We start from the raw sequence: 16,401 nt of genomic DNA on the forward strand, positions 1-16,401 counted from the left end.
TTAACTTACGACAAGAGTCTGACTCAGCATGGGGAAGCACAACCTTTTCCAATATTTGCCCCAGAGCTTTTGTCCAATCATCAGCCGAGGCTGCAGCCTCTGAGCTAGAAGCTGCTGAGCCAGGGCCCAACAAACCTGACATATTAGCCATTATACAAACAGTAATTTCCTCAAAATATAAGCACAAACAAAAAAAAATATAAATTGTTTCCCAATGTAGTGGATCACTCAACAGGTGCTTGCGAGGGGTACTGACCCAGGCGATCCCGGACGAGCCCCCAAAAATGTAACCCTTCTGCCCGTCAGAGTTGGCAGCAACAAGGGCCGGGTTCAATATCTAGGGGTTCCATTCCAATAACACAATGCAAACCGGCTCGAGCCCCCACCCAGTGACCTGGGACCAATATATACCACCCCCGCTGGGCGCCTCCAAGAGGCAATACTTCCCCTCTCGCAAGCACATAGTCTGAGTGTAGCAAAAGTCTTTTAATAACAGAGAGAAACAATGTGGCATTATGTTGGGGAAACACCACCAACAGGATTCATAACACAACCCATGAGCAAAAACAACCCCACCCCAGGCAAATTGGGGCATGCCCTTTTCCCTTTGGTTCTTGAGTCCAGCAACCCCAAATCACCCAAAGTCCCAAAAGTCCAATGCCCCAAAAGTCTCTGTCCCTGGTCAGGGCAGCCCCAGAGTTCGAAAGTTTATCGGCGGAGCTTTACCTCCCAATCTGGGTGGAAATGGGACAGGGGTAAGAGGCACCTTACGTGATCTGAAGCTGACCGCCCCATAGCTCCATAGCGGCGCTCCGCTCCGCCAGCCGCCCCACGAACTCCTTCGCTCAGCTGCGCTCCGCTCCGCCAGCCGCCCCACGAACTCCTTCACTCAGCTGCGCTCCGCTCCGCCAGCCGCCCCACGAACTCCTTCACTCAGCTCCACGGCCCACAAGCAGCTCCTGCCATCCACACGCTGCTCCGCGTCAAACTGCTTCACCAGCCGTCCCGCAAATTGCTCCACAATATATCTTCAGGCTCCCCCACTACTTAACACAACACTCAGTGATTTCAGCTCTTAGGTGAATTCAGCTTATAGTAGGGGAGCCCCAGTGCTGGTGCACTGTCAGCCCAAAGTGAGCTCAGCAGCCTATAACTAGACTTCTAATGAAATCAAAATTAGCTCTGATATTCCACAGTGGAGAGAGGAGGAAGTGCAATCAGCATGTAAGGCCCTCACCAAGGGGCCCATGCCACCAAGTATTAATACTTGTCCCCAGCCTCTCTCCATTCACACAGTTTTGGAACCCATGACCCTTGCCTAGCGAGTGCTACTTAGTTGATGGTGAATCCCTCCATCATAACAAAAGGCCACGTACAGTTCCAAGCACAGTTCCCATAATCAGGGTAATAGCAATTTATTCTTCCTGCCCCAATAACAGAGACACTGGGGATCCCACAGCAGCCAAAGTGACCATTTGGGCAGCTATGGTCTCATTCTAGGCGTGGTGGGTGTGCCTATGCAAATGAGATCGGCCCCTGAAGTTCTTTTCCACAACTTGCCACACCTCACCACCAGATGTCAGGGTGGAGCTCATCCTGACACTGCTTACAGACAGATAAAGATGCTTGCATGATGAGCTGACCCCAGTTGTTGGGAAGAAGTTGATGAATGTGGATGAGCCAGACGTTCAGCATGTTTGAACATTGTTTTGGGTTGTTTTGTTTGTTTTACTGCAAAAACCAATGAAAACCCTGGAGTTAGTCCAATAAAAGATATTATCTCCCCACCTTGTCTCTCTAAAAACCCTGGAGAAAGACACTATTCTTTATGAAGAATGTGACGGTTTTGGAGTTTTAGCTAAAAGCATTAGTGAAATAGATCAAATCAAAGTGAGAAGGCTTGTAAAAACAACAAATCACTTTAAAATGTCCAAACCAATATCTCAAAGTTGATGTTCTAACTTCAGATTTGATGGAAAATCTTCTGTCATGACATCATGGGATATACCAAGCGTAAAAGAATTTGTGTTGTGATTAAACCATCTTAAGTACAGGAAAGTGACTAATCTCTCCATCCTCACATTGTTTGTGTTGGGGAAACATCTTCATTTTGACAGAAGATGTGTATGGCACTGTAGTGGTATGGGGGTTGTCCCTGCCCCTCTGGGTCAGAGGAAGGCTACACTGCCTCACTACGTCATTGCGGCCTCCATCTACTATCAGGGGAATTAGCGTTAGGTGTTGCATCCTGACCAGTCTAACGGGCTAAGCAGCCAACCATCTATAGCCCTCAGGCCCTTCAAGCAGAGGCTGCACACAGCTTAATCTATGGTCTCTGTGCCCTTGTGGCAGGGCTCAGAGCCCACACAGTAGCTCTAGACCCTTCAGCCAGGGGCAGAGCAAACACAGTAGTCCATTAGCTCTGGCCTCTGGAGGCAGAGACAGAGCAAACCCCGCAGTCAGTCAGTTCTAGGCTCTAGTTGCAAAAACAGAGCAAACTCCAGTAGCCAATTAGCCCTGGTCTCTTAATGCAGAGACAAGGCAAAATCAGTAGGCAATTAGCTCTGGGTTTGGGTTGCAGAGCCAGAGCAAACCCAGTAGTCAGTTGGCTCTAATCTCTGGGTTCAGAGACAGAGCATACCTGGCAGTCAGTCAGTCCTGGTCTCTTGCTGCAGAGATGGGGCAAAGCCAGTAGGCAATTAGCCCTGATTTCTTAAGGCAGAGACAGAGCAAAGTCCAGTAGTTAATGAGCTCTGGTCTCTAGCTGCAGAAGCAGAGCGAACCCCAGGGGTCGGGCGTTCTAGCTCCAAGGGATGCACAGGCCACTGGACCCAGCGAGGGGAGGTTACCACCCCAGGGCTGGGGTGGCAAATAGGGACCAGGCCCGCTCTACTCCACCAGACCCCAACCCAGGGCCCTAACAGTGGCAGAGTGGTTAGCCACTGGGTTAGCAGGGATCCAGCCGCAACACGCCGACCGTGCCTCTGGCAGAAATACAGCCCAACTGAGGTCGGCTCTCCCTGGGCTACTTCCTCCTCCCTTTGGATGTACCTGCACCAGCATGGCATCCTCTGCCTCTTCAGGGTAGGTGGCCAGCAGCAGTCCCAGCAGGTCTGGGCAGAAGCAGGTTCCCCGGTGGGCAGGATGTTGCTGGGCTCAGCAGCCAGGAGCAAGCAGGGTCCATCTTCCTCCATCAGTGACACTGCTCCAACTGAACGGGAGGCCCCATCCTTTATACTTCCTGTTCTGATGATGTACTTCCGGTGGGAGGAGCGAGGCAGGCTTGGCTCTGCCACTTGGGCACAGAGGGTGGTTTGGGGATTTATGCAGATTTATGGGGATTTATACAGATGCCAAATCCTTTCATTACCTATGTGCAAATTTCTCCATGGCAGAAAGAAACCAAATGGAAATGTCTTCAGCGTAGCGGGCGGAAAAGTACTCCAGACATACCCCTCCTTCTGCAAATACATACCACTGGATTGACAAGCCCCTAAACACAAGCCCTCACATATCTGTTTATGGGAGGTCCAGAGCCAAAGACCAAAGCTCTCTGTTCTCTGAGATGGGACAGTGCCCCAACACACTTTGAATGGCAGTACAGTGTGACATGGCTGAGCATGGTGCAGACACAGAGTGAATGTGGTGCTTTCACTTTTGTATTTGCATAGTTTTCACTGAGATTGAAAGCGCAGAATCTTCAAACTGTTTCCAAAAATATTCTTAAGCTTTTCCAATTTCTTCCTGTCACTTCAACACTTCAACTGAAGTAGCAGATATGCAAAGAGAAGGTGTCTTTTTAACAATCTTTTAGTGTAAGGAATGGGCAGAGGCACTGGTAGGGTGCTCAGCACAGAGGACTAGAGAATCCTGTGCTACCGTTGCTGTTAGTGCACCAACTGGCCTGTATCCTCTGTCCTGCAGTTGTGCGGCCTTATTAATCATCAGCCAGGAGATCTGAGTTTATAATTCCTCCTGTTGGCAGGAGTTGTTCTAAATGCAGCTTCCACCAGTTATTTCCCTGCTGGGCTATCAATCTTAGGAAGGATTACGGATGTGTGGGGTGTAGGATAACTCCAGTGACAGCCGGGTTATTACTCACAGTTGAGAAGACCATTGACAGCCCCTTTGGCTGTTGTTGCTGTCTGATCATCTGGGGCAGGGGTTAGGTTCAATGAAAGTCAAAATGTGGTGGTTCTGTTTTGTAACTGATAGTGGCAGCAGCTAGTATTTGCCCTGGAGAGTGACTGCAGGGAGAGGTGATCATCTAGAGCTGAATGGGAATTTTTCTATGAAGTGGCTGTCCTTCATCAGAAAATGCCAATTCATCGAAAGCCATTCTTTCTCATCAATGTACTGGTTTTAACACTTCTTGGAAGATTTCTCCTTTTGCGAGAGTAAAGAGAGACACACCCAAGTATCCACAGTAGTTCAGTGGTTAGGGCACTCACTTGGATGCAGAATTAAACCAAATATCAAAAACGCAGTTTTTCACAAGTCAGCCCTGATGTGTGATCTCCTGCTTTTTTTTTTTTTGAAAACTCAGAAAAAGTTTCTTCTCTGTTCACCAGTTCTCACACTGCTCTGCAGGAATTCAAACAATATCTTCTACCAGACATTGGAATAAAGCAGCCTGGACAGTAGGCAGTAACTCAGAGGTTAATAATACATGGATCACAGCCTAAAGGCGCTTACATATGACACTTCTAAAACAGGCAAGTGGTGTCTGAATACTTCTACAGTGTGGCAGTGGAAAATGTTGCAGCACTGTTGGGCTGTTTAGGCAGTGTTGTTGCAGCTGTTGGTCCCAGGATATCAGAGAGACAAGGTGGATGAGGTAATATGGTTTATTGGACCAGTGTCAACAGAAGTAATGATATTCGCTCACCCACCTTGTCTCTCTAAAGTGTTAGGCTGAAAGATTTTGACCAAATTTAACAATCTGATTGGAAATGTTTTATGTATTTTAAATATTTTTAATCCCTCTCTTCTGAAAAAGGAGGTTCAGAGCTCCCCACAAATGAGCCTTTAACCTCTTTTCTACCAGAAGTTGAAGAAAAATCAGTAAGCATAGATAAACTGTCCCTTTTTCTTTCTCTCTCTCTCACAAACACACTCTGCCTCTCAATATACAACCATTAGGTTGTGTTTGTGTGATCTACAGTGGTTTGTGTGCTGCTGCGGCAGAGTGGGCTCAGTTCTCATGCCTCAGGATATGACTAACACCCAACACACTCCATGGTAGTTACTCCTATCCTGCACCAGGAGAATGTGAGGATGCCCGTTCTGCTATTCCCAATGCTGCTTGTCACAGCCATAGAAGAAATGTGTTGTCTTCTGAGCCAAGGACCTGCTGTCTTCTTAGCCAAAGCCCACTGAAGTGAATGAGTCTTTTCAGGCTGCAAATGAAGGAAAAATAAGTTTTTGGCAAATGCCAGAAGAGGAAAAAACACCAATGAAGGAAGCAATGCTATTTTCAGGCTTCTTACATGGCTTTACAAACACTGGAGAACAGATCTATTAGTCAGTGCATTACAAACAAAATAGAAAGGTCCTTACAGGAGAGATTACTTGTTACTGTCTAAGTTATTTTATCTAAGTTACTTATCACTACACACTGCAATCTGCTCATCATTGGACTTCCCTAACATCACTGTTTCTAGGTTTTCAAAAGTAGAAGGTGCAATCTTGAAGAGCTACTTTTATACTCCTGGGCTTCTGCCAGAGTTGTGAGGGATTACATTGATTTGACAGCACATTTCACACTATCCTGTACTATTAAAACTCTGTCAACTGTAGAGGCTCTACTACAGCACATGCATTGTTAGCTCTGTATCTAGAACACCAATTGCCACATTGGTTAGCTTGGCCAGTTTCTCTCCTGCACCAAGTTTAGTCTGAGTGGGGGAGGCATTTCGAAACTGGTTATGGCTCTCTGGTTATTATTTTTTACCCAGCGCTGGTTCCATGTTAGACCAGTCTGAGCCTGAGGGTCCATGTGCCTGCTGGAGATTGCTAAAACACATCAGTGTGGTCACTCCTCCATCCTTTGCACCCCTGACATGCCAGAGCCGTGGGGAGGGTGGTAGAGGAACAGGCTATGCTGGCTTTATGCCTCATGGGGACTCCCCGTACTAGGGGTTTACCTTAGGTCTCCACTCCCTTCATGGTGCCTGAGTGGTGCAAAGGGAGCAGACCAAGGAGTCTGTCTGCCCTGCTGTCTCAAGGCTGTTTTCATAACTGATTATAACTCTTCTTCTTATTGCTCAGAACAATCCCTCAGAAGCCTGAACCTGATGTTTGTTGCCTGATTGAAATCTTGTTTGTCTTGTATCATATAGGCACACTAGTTTGATATTGTAGGGTGACTAGATTGTGCACAATGGGTTTGGTTTGGCTAAGAGTGGATGAAAACTGCAGAGTGAGTTTCATTGCTGCAGATCAGTAACGTAACTTCTTGGGAGCAGGGTTTTTGTTTCTCTAATAGAGGCTGACCTCCTAGTAAACCGTATTCTCTTCTTTGAAAAGAAATGTGGAATCCCAACTCTGAACTCCCTGAAAGGTCAGATTCAGTTCCTGACCCAAACATCACCCCTTGAGCCTATCATTAGTTGTATCCTGAAAAGTGCCCTAAAACTTGACAGACACATGCCTTGCACCAAATTCAGACCTAAAGTCAGTGGTGATACATCCCATAAATCACTGCATTTCGTGGATTTAGAATGTGTCCCCTGCACGCTCACCGAGTGGGAACTTTGACCATGTTGTTACCTAAGTGCTATTTCCAAGTAAATTATTACTTATTTCTAGAGGGCCAGCTCTCTGTGAGGTGTTTTACAGACAAGGCCCTGCAGTCCAGATAGATAACATACAACTTTATTGCAGGGAAGAATAGGCTTTATAGGCCTTTTTGGAAGATGTGCATTTTGAGGAGGCTTAGCAGACTTTGTTGTAAAAGGTGTTCCAGCAATAGATGAGAATGGAAAAGGTATAGAGGGTAGTGGGACATGGCATGTCTATTCCAAACCAAGTAAGAGATGGCATACTCCTGGACCCACTTGAAAGTAGCTTGTTGTGGATGGTTATCATGACCAAAAGTTTCAAACTGAGTATCCAGAAGGCTGGCTACTTACTCAAAGCCAATCTAAACAATATAAAGCATAAGTCTACAAAATCGGTCTGGAAGTTTCACAAGAACAGGCTTTCTGCCACATTTACACATACATCCTACTTCCAGTGGGACATGGAATACTCAGAAGGAGTCCTCAAGGTATTTTGGCCCATCCACTCCTGGATGGGACCAGAAAGAGTAGTGGGTGAAAATGAAGGACAGAAAATAGGAACAATAACTTTCTAAAAACTTTACAGGGCTTCATGCAGTTTGGGGGCTGATATTTAGTCTATCAGACCCATACAAATAACCTACAAAAATATCCTGATTAGAGTGCTGAGTAGTACTTGCCATATAAGAAAAGGTAGTTAGTCATATTCTTTTAATAAGTCTATTCAGGTCACTGTGGCATGTGAATCACTTCCAGCTCTTGGAGATGTCTGAAAGATCCCTTTGCCAGGAAAGTCTATAACTGGTAGAAGAACAGAAATTGTTATAGGTGGGCTTCCAAGCATGTTAGAGTCAAATAAAATGGAGCTGATTAGCTCTGGCTAAATGACTTGCAGCTGGTGGTTCATTGTTTTCTTTGCAAGAGTTGTCATCAACAGGGAGCTACAATGAATGCGGCTTTATTATGTGGTGTGCCATGTGGCTTCCTTTGGGCATTATTGCCTTAATTTTAATGTTTTTGAACAATAAAGGATGATTTTTCACTAAGATTTTGGGACAGTCACTATATTTGGACTCTTCCGCTGAGTGTCCCTCAGGCTATGACCTGAGCTGTAGCAAGCAGCCAGCATCCGGAGCCTGTAAGCTTGCTTAGGTTTGCTCAATCTGTGATTTTTACAGCCTTGGCTAAGACACATTTTCTAAAAATAACAGTTAGATCAGTTCTGTAGCAGATCGGCCCTTGCCTTCCTATCGCCTATCTTCCTTGCTGACTTGGCCACAAAAAGTAGTTCCAAGGCCACACAATTAACTACAGACTGCAGAGTTGGAGATCAGGGGTGAAATGCCAGTAATAATTTGGTGATGAAGAATGATAAACCTGTACATTGGCTGAAATTTAATCTATATAATTATAGCCACACTTTTCTAAAGGGCTATTCTGAGCCTCAGGCCACAGAACAGGACGATGCCTGTGTTGGAGAGGTTTGGCTGGCAGCTGATCAAGGGAAACCTGCTGCTGTGGATAAGAGCAGGCACCTTGATATTCCTCTCCTAGTGAAAGAATGGGATCAACTTTCCCCGGAGAATGGACTGTTGTATAGAATCATTAACCATCCCAGGCAACACATAAAAATAACAACTGATTTTACCTCAACAGTTTCACAAAGCTGTACTACAATCTTTACATGATGCCCACTGGCATCTTGGGTTTGATAAGACATATGGGCTTGTACGAGACCGATTCCATTGGCCACGGATGAAGACTGATGTTGAGCAGATTGTAAGACCTGTGCCCGGTGTATACAACAGAAGACTCTATCCATGAGAGCTGCTCCACTGTATCATCTTCACAGTGAAGGCCCTATGGATTTGGTCTGTAAGGATTTTATCACAATTGAACCCAATAGCAGAAATACTTGTCATGTGTTAGTTGTAACTGATCATTTCACAAGGTAGGCACAGGCCTTTCCCGCTTAGGATCAAAAAGTTTCTACTGTTGTTAAAACTCTTTGGGAAAAGTGCTTTGTGCATTATAGACTGCCCAAGCGGATGCACTCCGATCAAGGACGGGACTTTGAGAGTCGATTAATTCAGGAACTTCTGACTGTGCTAGGTAATAAAATCTAGAACACCACCTTATCATCCACAGGGAGACCCACAGCCTGAACGATTTAATAGGACCCTGCTTAATATGTTGGGATCCTTGAATACCAGATAAAAATCTAGATGGAGCCAGCACATTAGCCATGTTTTGCATGCTTACAACTATACCCAAAATGAGGCCACTGGATATTCTCCATATTTCCTAATGTTTGGACATGAAGCACAATTACTGGTAGACCTCTGTTTTGGGATCTCAGTGGATGGGTCTTCCCACCAGTCTTATCTCCAGTATGTGGCTAATTTAAAAAAAGACTTGTGTGCTGCTCACCAACTTGCTCAGGCAGCATCTGATAAGATAAAGGCCGTTATGACCAGAAGGTGCAATAGTGTGATCTGCAACCCAGTGATCATGTTCTTATCAACAATCTTGGGCTCCCCGGAAAACAAACTTGCAAACCGTTGGAATTTGCAGCCCTACATTGTGGAGAATTAAATGCATGGGTTACCTGTACCTCAACTAAAGCCTAAAAAGAATGGCAGGCCATTAAAAACTTTACATCAAAATCACTTACTTCCTCTGGGGCAACACGTCAGAATGGATGCTCCATCAGATATCGAGCCTATCCCTCTACCCAGATAATCTAACCAGAGGAGAGCTCTGACGTCCAAGAGTTCCTCCCCCAACTCCATAGGTGGTGCTAGTCCTGTGCCAGTCCCTGCTACCATGATGGACATAACTGGTCCATCAGAAACTGATTCTGAGGAGGTTTACCCTGACTATATATCTATGTATCATGAACCCTCAGATATGTCTCCTGGGTCTGTTGTACTGTCACTTGAGCCAGATCAACCTTAAAGTGCAACTAGAACGTCCCCTTTAAACCCGGAAGCTCTTCCATTCTTTCCTGTGCGAGAAGTCCCTAGGGAGGGCATAGATATGTGCAACAATCCCCCTGGGTCTTCAGGTGTAGAGAACAAGGTTGCTACAGATGATACTCCTTCTACAGTGAGTAATTCTGTGTTGGATGCCAAATCTGACAGAGCTTTATTAACGCCTCCTGTAGAGGAGAAAGGAGGGATGGCACAGCCCTTAAGGAAGTCCCAGCGAGAAGTCAGACCCTCTCAGCGGTTAACATATGATGTGCTTAGAGTCAGCAGTGAGGTGTCCATCCTCACAGTACGTCGTGGGGTGGATGTGCTGAAAGATTTTAAAACACACATGTGGAGTCCAAACCAGAATATGTATTGTCTAAGGATGAGCTCAGGTGTTTTTTATGGTGGTGCTGACCTCAGGCGAGATGCCTAAATTGTGCCTATTCTAGTGGGCCTATACTTTACCCTGCATTGAATGTTACTCTAGCTAGCCGTAGGAATTAAGAATGTATGTATTATATAGTAAAATCATCTGTTTTTCTTCTTTGTTCTGGTTTGGGACATTAAGGATTTTTCTGGTGGGCGGAGAATGTAGGCACCCTTTACTAGGGGGGCCTCTGAACTTTATTAGGAGTGTTTCATTTCAGAAAATCCTGTGTGCGGCAATCTAGTCTTAGAGACTACAGCTCCCAGGATGCGGTGGGGAAAGAGTGAGAGACTTCCTGTTCCAGTCAGTGCAGGGAGAGCGGGGGTGGACTCCATTTTGGGGTAGGGGTGAGTTTGCTGCTGTGGAGCTCTGTCCATACCAGGGGCTGCTGCTGGAAAGCCAGAAGCTGAGAGCCAGCTGGGGCTTTGATCAAGCAGGGAGCCTCAGAGGCTGTTGGTGGCTTCCCTGGAGCCAGGGCAGAGACTATTGCTGTGCCTGAAGATGACTGAGCTGGGCCTGCAGTGAGGGACTGTGAGTAACCCCCACTCTGGTTTGGGAAAGTACTTGCAAGGGAAGGGGCACAGCACCGAGACTGAGTCTGAGGAGAGGCGGAGTGATCTTCCTATTGAACGAGGACCCAGAGCTGCTGACCTTTGGTGGGGCCGGCTCCAATCATCAGCGGGGTTGTGCAGCTTGCCTTGGCTGGACTGATACACAGAACAACAGAATGCTGTCTCCAGCTGCAGATCTCCAAGCGCACCCACGCAAGCGTCTAGGACTCTGAAATCCAGAGGAGTGTATACTCCAGGGTGGTGTAAATGGTGGTGGGGTAAATGCCAGTTAGATAAGTTTCATTTATTACTGTATCCTATATTCATTAATTGATTTTAGTCAACTGCCCCCTGTGGATTTAAATTAGCAGTGACCTTTAATCTTAATCTGTTATACCCTGTTCCTTTAAATTGTTAAGTAAAGGTGTGTTAACTCTAAGTCTGCTGGATGTATATTCTTTATATTTGGTATTTTTGAGTTACACCCATGCCACAGAATATTATTATTATTATAATTAATTTATTAGAATTGGTTTATTCCTGGAGGTTCCCAAGGCATGCCATTGAGTGTGTACAGGGCCCAGCCAGGTGGAGGCACTGCCAATTTTAACTTCTTTTACGAGTAAAGGGATTGCAGCAGAGGGATGGATAGAGGATTCCCACCTCTCCAACATCACCACTGGGATACTCGGGATCTCCTTTAATGTCAACAACATCAGGCGCCCAGGCACACAGGTGAGTGTTGCCTGCTTCCGAGTCACCCAGGGAGGAAAGAGGAGTTACAGTTAATACGTCCATTTCACAATATTAATGACCGGTGTGTCACTGACTTTCATTTGATACCTCACACAACATTCTTTAAAGATAAATACTATGACAGCAATGAGTTAGGTGTAGCGAGTTTTTCAGGCCTGATAGGATTTGCTGATAGAACTGTGAAACCTTTGCTGGTAGGCATTAAGGGGTTCCTAGTGACAGAGACTAGTGTCAGTGAAGTTAGAAAATTAATGTGAAAAGAAATGTATTCAACCCCTTGAACAAACTGCCAGTTAATGAGATGTTACCTGCTAAGAATATGTATACATTACATGCGTGAGTTAGCCAGAGATATGATGTGAAATATATTCCTTTCTGTAATATCTAAGAGATCAAAACTAACTCTGTAGCTAAGAAAATACGTACCATAATGATGACCACTGTTGCCCTGCTCTGCTTATTCCATATACTATGTGAACATGTATAGTAAGCAAACCAGTGGGATTGGAACATCCTTTAGCCAGTGCAGATGAAGCTTTGTTTTATGGCTTTTATTTGTTTGTTTTTTCTCACCTACGTATCTCCTTTCTTGGATGTGATTTTTTTTTTTTCACGTGGCATTTGCAGAACATTTCAGTGTTCGGATTTTTTGACTTTTCACTGAGCTTCATATTGTTAGCAAACAAGTGTGTCTCCAGTTTAGTTAACCGGTTCTTAAACAAGGGGCATTATGTCTAAAAAGGAAGAACTCAAAATAAATTGAGGCAGTTGGAGCTTTTTGGACCTGCAGTTTCCAAGCTAAGGGCTGGCCCCTTACAAACTTTAATTTACTTCATGGGTCCCAATGCCTTGAATGCAACGAGGTGTGGTAATAAACTGCATGCTCTCCTGATTCACCGCAGCTCAAACTTATCCCAGTGAGGTGGATATCGTGTAGAAATTATTGCTGGCAGTTTTACAGAAGTCTGGTGAAACAATTGTGCTGGATGTGCAAACTGACATAATTAACTGCATCAAAATCTTCCCAGTGTAAAAAGATGAGGAGTTTTCATATTTTTAAAAGAACCCAGCAGTGAGGTGAAAATGTTTCAGTAAACTAGTGTCCAGAGCAATGTCGTTCTCTGGTTTTTAACACCACACAACTTGGATGTGTTAATGTTTCAACCCCCTAGTTAAAAGGCACATGCCATTTACACAACAATGCAAATCCAGCCAATAAAATTATGTAAACTAGTATTAACATCAGGTTTATGCTACCACTTATATATAACAAATTAAAATGAAAGAGTAAATTGTTTACATCCCTTGTGCAAACTGATTTGTATTCTGTTTACATACATCTACTTGTCAGAGTTTACTCATTAAGAAAGCAGACACACAAAAGTCCATATAAATCACTATTTTCTACACCTTTCATCGAGGTGAATAGAAGGTTTAGAGTGTCACATACTTAACCTTTGTAAAAAGATTTGATTTCTTGAATTACCTTCAGTTTTATGATCACATCTTACTGTATAATATTCTGTGTGCAAATGTGAAATGGAAAAGGCACTGAGTAGTTAAGGCAGAGTACTGTCATTAATAATACAAGAAGAACAGAAAGTTTATTAAAGGAATTTGAGATAAAAATCACAATGGGTTTTTGATATCTTAAAGAACATGACATCAATATTTCCTTTTATTTGGTATATTTCCGGTCCTTCCCCATAGCCACAATTCCCCTCCTAACCTGCGATGGATCAGAAGAGGCATGAATGACACAACCTAGTTCTTCCTGGGTTTCCTGGTTTCTTCATTAATGACCAGTGAATTACCAGGTTACATAATCCCAGTCTGTTTCAATAGCAAAGTACTTGGATTTCCACTTTAAAAAATCTGTCTAAATTCTTCACTCAATTTAACAGTGGGCCCAGATGCTCAGCTGGGATAAATTGGCTGGGGTAAATTTAATTCAGTGGAACAATGGTGAATTACAGCAGCTGAGGATCTGGCGCGCAATATATATTACAATTATGCCTTTGGTTAATAAAGTGAAATGTAATTGTTCTTTTCATATTTCAGATAGAAATATAACTCAGTAGTATATATGAATCTAATTCTCCTCCCATGCCTATGTAATCTGAGAGGAACTGTTGAAATCAATAGTTCCATCAGCGTAAAACTGATGTGAGAGAACTGCTGATTTATTGTAAGGAAGTGAAAAGTGTTAACACTCAATTTATGGGGTAATTTTTCAAAGCCACAAATGGTGATGTGCTCAGATGATGCCCATTGATATTTACCATTACTGAGCCAAATTCAGCCCTAGCATAAGTAGGCATAGCACCCACTGACCTCAGTAGAAATTGCAGCTCTATCCATCAGGATGAATTTGGTCCATCAGTTGTCTAGATCAGTGGTTCTCAAACTAGGGCCGCCGCTTGTTCAGGAAAACCCCCTGGTGGGCCAGGCCGGTTTGTTTACCTCCCATGTCCGCAGGTTCGGCCAATCGCGGCTCCCACTGGCCGTGGTTCGCCGCTCCAGGCCAATGGGGGCTGCAGGAAGCAGCGTGGACCAAGGGATGTGCTGGCTGCCCTTCCTGTAGCCCCCATTGGCCTGGAGCGGTGAACCGCAGCCAGTGGGAGCTGCGATCGGCCGAACCTGCAGATGCAGCAGATAAACAAACTGGCCTGGCCCGCCAGGGGCTTTCCCTGCACAAGCGGCGGCCTTAGTTTGAGAACCACTGGTCTAGATCTCTGTACCCCTCTTTGAAGATGCTCTCCTGAGTGTTCTGAAACACCATATCTATTGATTATATTTTCAGACACTCCCCTAAATGAAAAAAATAATAAGTCACAAGCACAGTAGTATCACTAGTGTAAGCTGCAGGGGTTGGGGCCATTGCTGTAGCATAAGTGAGTGGGGTTTTTTATATAAGTGTGCGTTCATATTTGAGTTTATGAATGAATTCAACACCATTTAATTCCACCATTTCTGTTTGTCAACATGTATGAAAAACCTGCACATTTATCTCTTAATACAAAAAATGATTGATTTATTTTTAAATGTGGTTACCACTTGGCTTCTTGCAAAGCATCATGCTTTGTTCAGCAACTGTCAAAGTGCTAGCAGTTGTTATGTTTCCTATGCTGGAAGAGTCATGAATTGTGGAAATGGCAAAGAGTCCTGTGGCACCTTATAGATGAACAGACGTATTGGAGCATAAGCTTTCGTGGGTGAATACCCACTTCTTCAGATGCATGTAGTGGAAATTTCCAGAGGCAGGTGTAAATATGCAAGCAAGAATCAGGCTAGGGATAACGAGGTTTGCTCAATCAGGGAGGATGAGGCCCTCTTCTAGCAGTTGAGGTGTGAACACCGAGGGAGGAGAAACTGCTTTTGTAGTTGGCTAGCCATTCACAGTCTTTGTAGAATCCTGAGCTGATGGTGTCAAATTTGCAAATGAACTGAAGCTCAGCAGTTTCTCTTTGAAGTCTGGTCCTGAAGTCTTTTTGCTGCAGGATGGCTACCTTTAAATCTGCTATTGTGTGTTCTCCTACAGGTTTTTGTATATTGCCATTCTTAATATCTGATTTGTGTCCATTTATCCTTTTATGTAGGTTCTGTCCAGTTTGGCCAATGTACATAGCAGAGGGGCGTTGCTGGCACATGATGACGTATATTACATTGGTGGATGTGAAGGTGAATGAAAAGGTGATAGTGTGGCTGATCTGGTTAGGTCCTGTGATGGTGTCGCTGGTGTAGATATGTGGGCAGAGTTGGCATCGAGGTTTGTTGCATGGATTGGTTCCTAAGATAGCGTTACTATGGTGTGATGTGTCATTGCTGGTGAGAATATGCTTCAGGTTGGTGGGTTGTCTGTGGGCGAGGACTGGGGGCCTCCCAAGGCCTGTGAAAGTGAGGGATCGTTGTCCAGGATGGGTTGTAGATCACTGATGATGCGTTGGAGAGGTTTTCGCCAAGGACTGTATGTGATGGCCAGTGGAGTTGTGTTGGTTTCTCTCTTGGGCTTGTCTCACAGCAGAAGGCTTCTGGGTACAGGTCTGGCTCTGTGGATCTGTTTCCTTATTTCCTCATGTGGGTATCGTAGTTTTGAGAATGCTTGTTGAAGATCTTGTAGGTGTTAGTCTCTGTCTGAGGGGTTGGAGCAAATGCGGTTACCTCAGCGCTTGGCTGTAGACAATGGATCGTGTGGTGTGTCCGGGATAGAAGCTGAAGGCATGAAGTTATGCATAGTGGTTGGTGGGTTTTTGGTATTGGGTGGTGTTAACGTGACCATCACTTATCTGTACCATGGTGTCTAGGAAGTGGACCTCCTGTGTAGATTGGTCCAGGCTGAGGTTGATGGTGGGGTGGAAGCTGTTGAAATCGTGGTGGAATTCTTTCAGGGTTTCCTTCCCATGGGTCCAGATGATGATGTCATCCATGTAGCGTAGGTAGAGAAGGGACGAGAGTGGACAAGAGCTGAGGAACTGTTGTCCAGGTAGGCCATAAAAATGTTGGCATATTGTGGGCCCCTGTGGGTGCCCATAGCGGTGCCACTGGTCTGGAGGTATATATTGTCACCAAATTTGAAATAATTGTGTGTGAGGATAAAGTCACAGAGCTCAGCAACCAGTTGTGCTGTGGCATCATCAGGGATACTGTTCCTGACAGCTTGTATTCCATCTGTGTATGGGATGTTTGTGTAGAGAGCTTCTACATCCATGGTGGCTAGGATGGTGTTTTCTGGAAGATCACCAATGCATTGTAGTTTTCTCAGATTTAAAGGTAGCCATCCTGCAGCAAATAACTTCAGGACCAGACTTCAAAGAGGTTCAGTTCATTTCCAAATTTGACACCATCAGCTCAGGATTAAACAAAGACTGTGAAGGGCTAGCCAACTACAAAAGCAGTTTCTCCTCCCTTGA

The sequence above is a fragment of the Lepidochelys olivacea genome (genome assembly GCF_965140295.1).
Source record: "Lepidochelys olivacea isolate rLepOli2 genome assembly, chromosome: 9".
NCBI classification, from domain to species: Eukaryota; Metazoa; Chordata; order Testudines; family Cheloniidae; genus Lepidochelys; species Lepidochelys olivacea.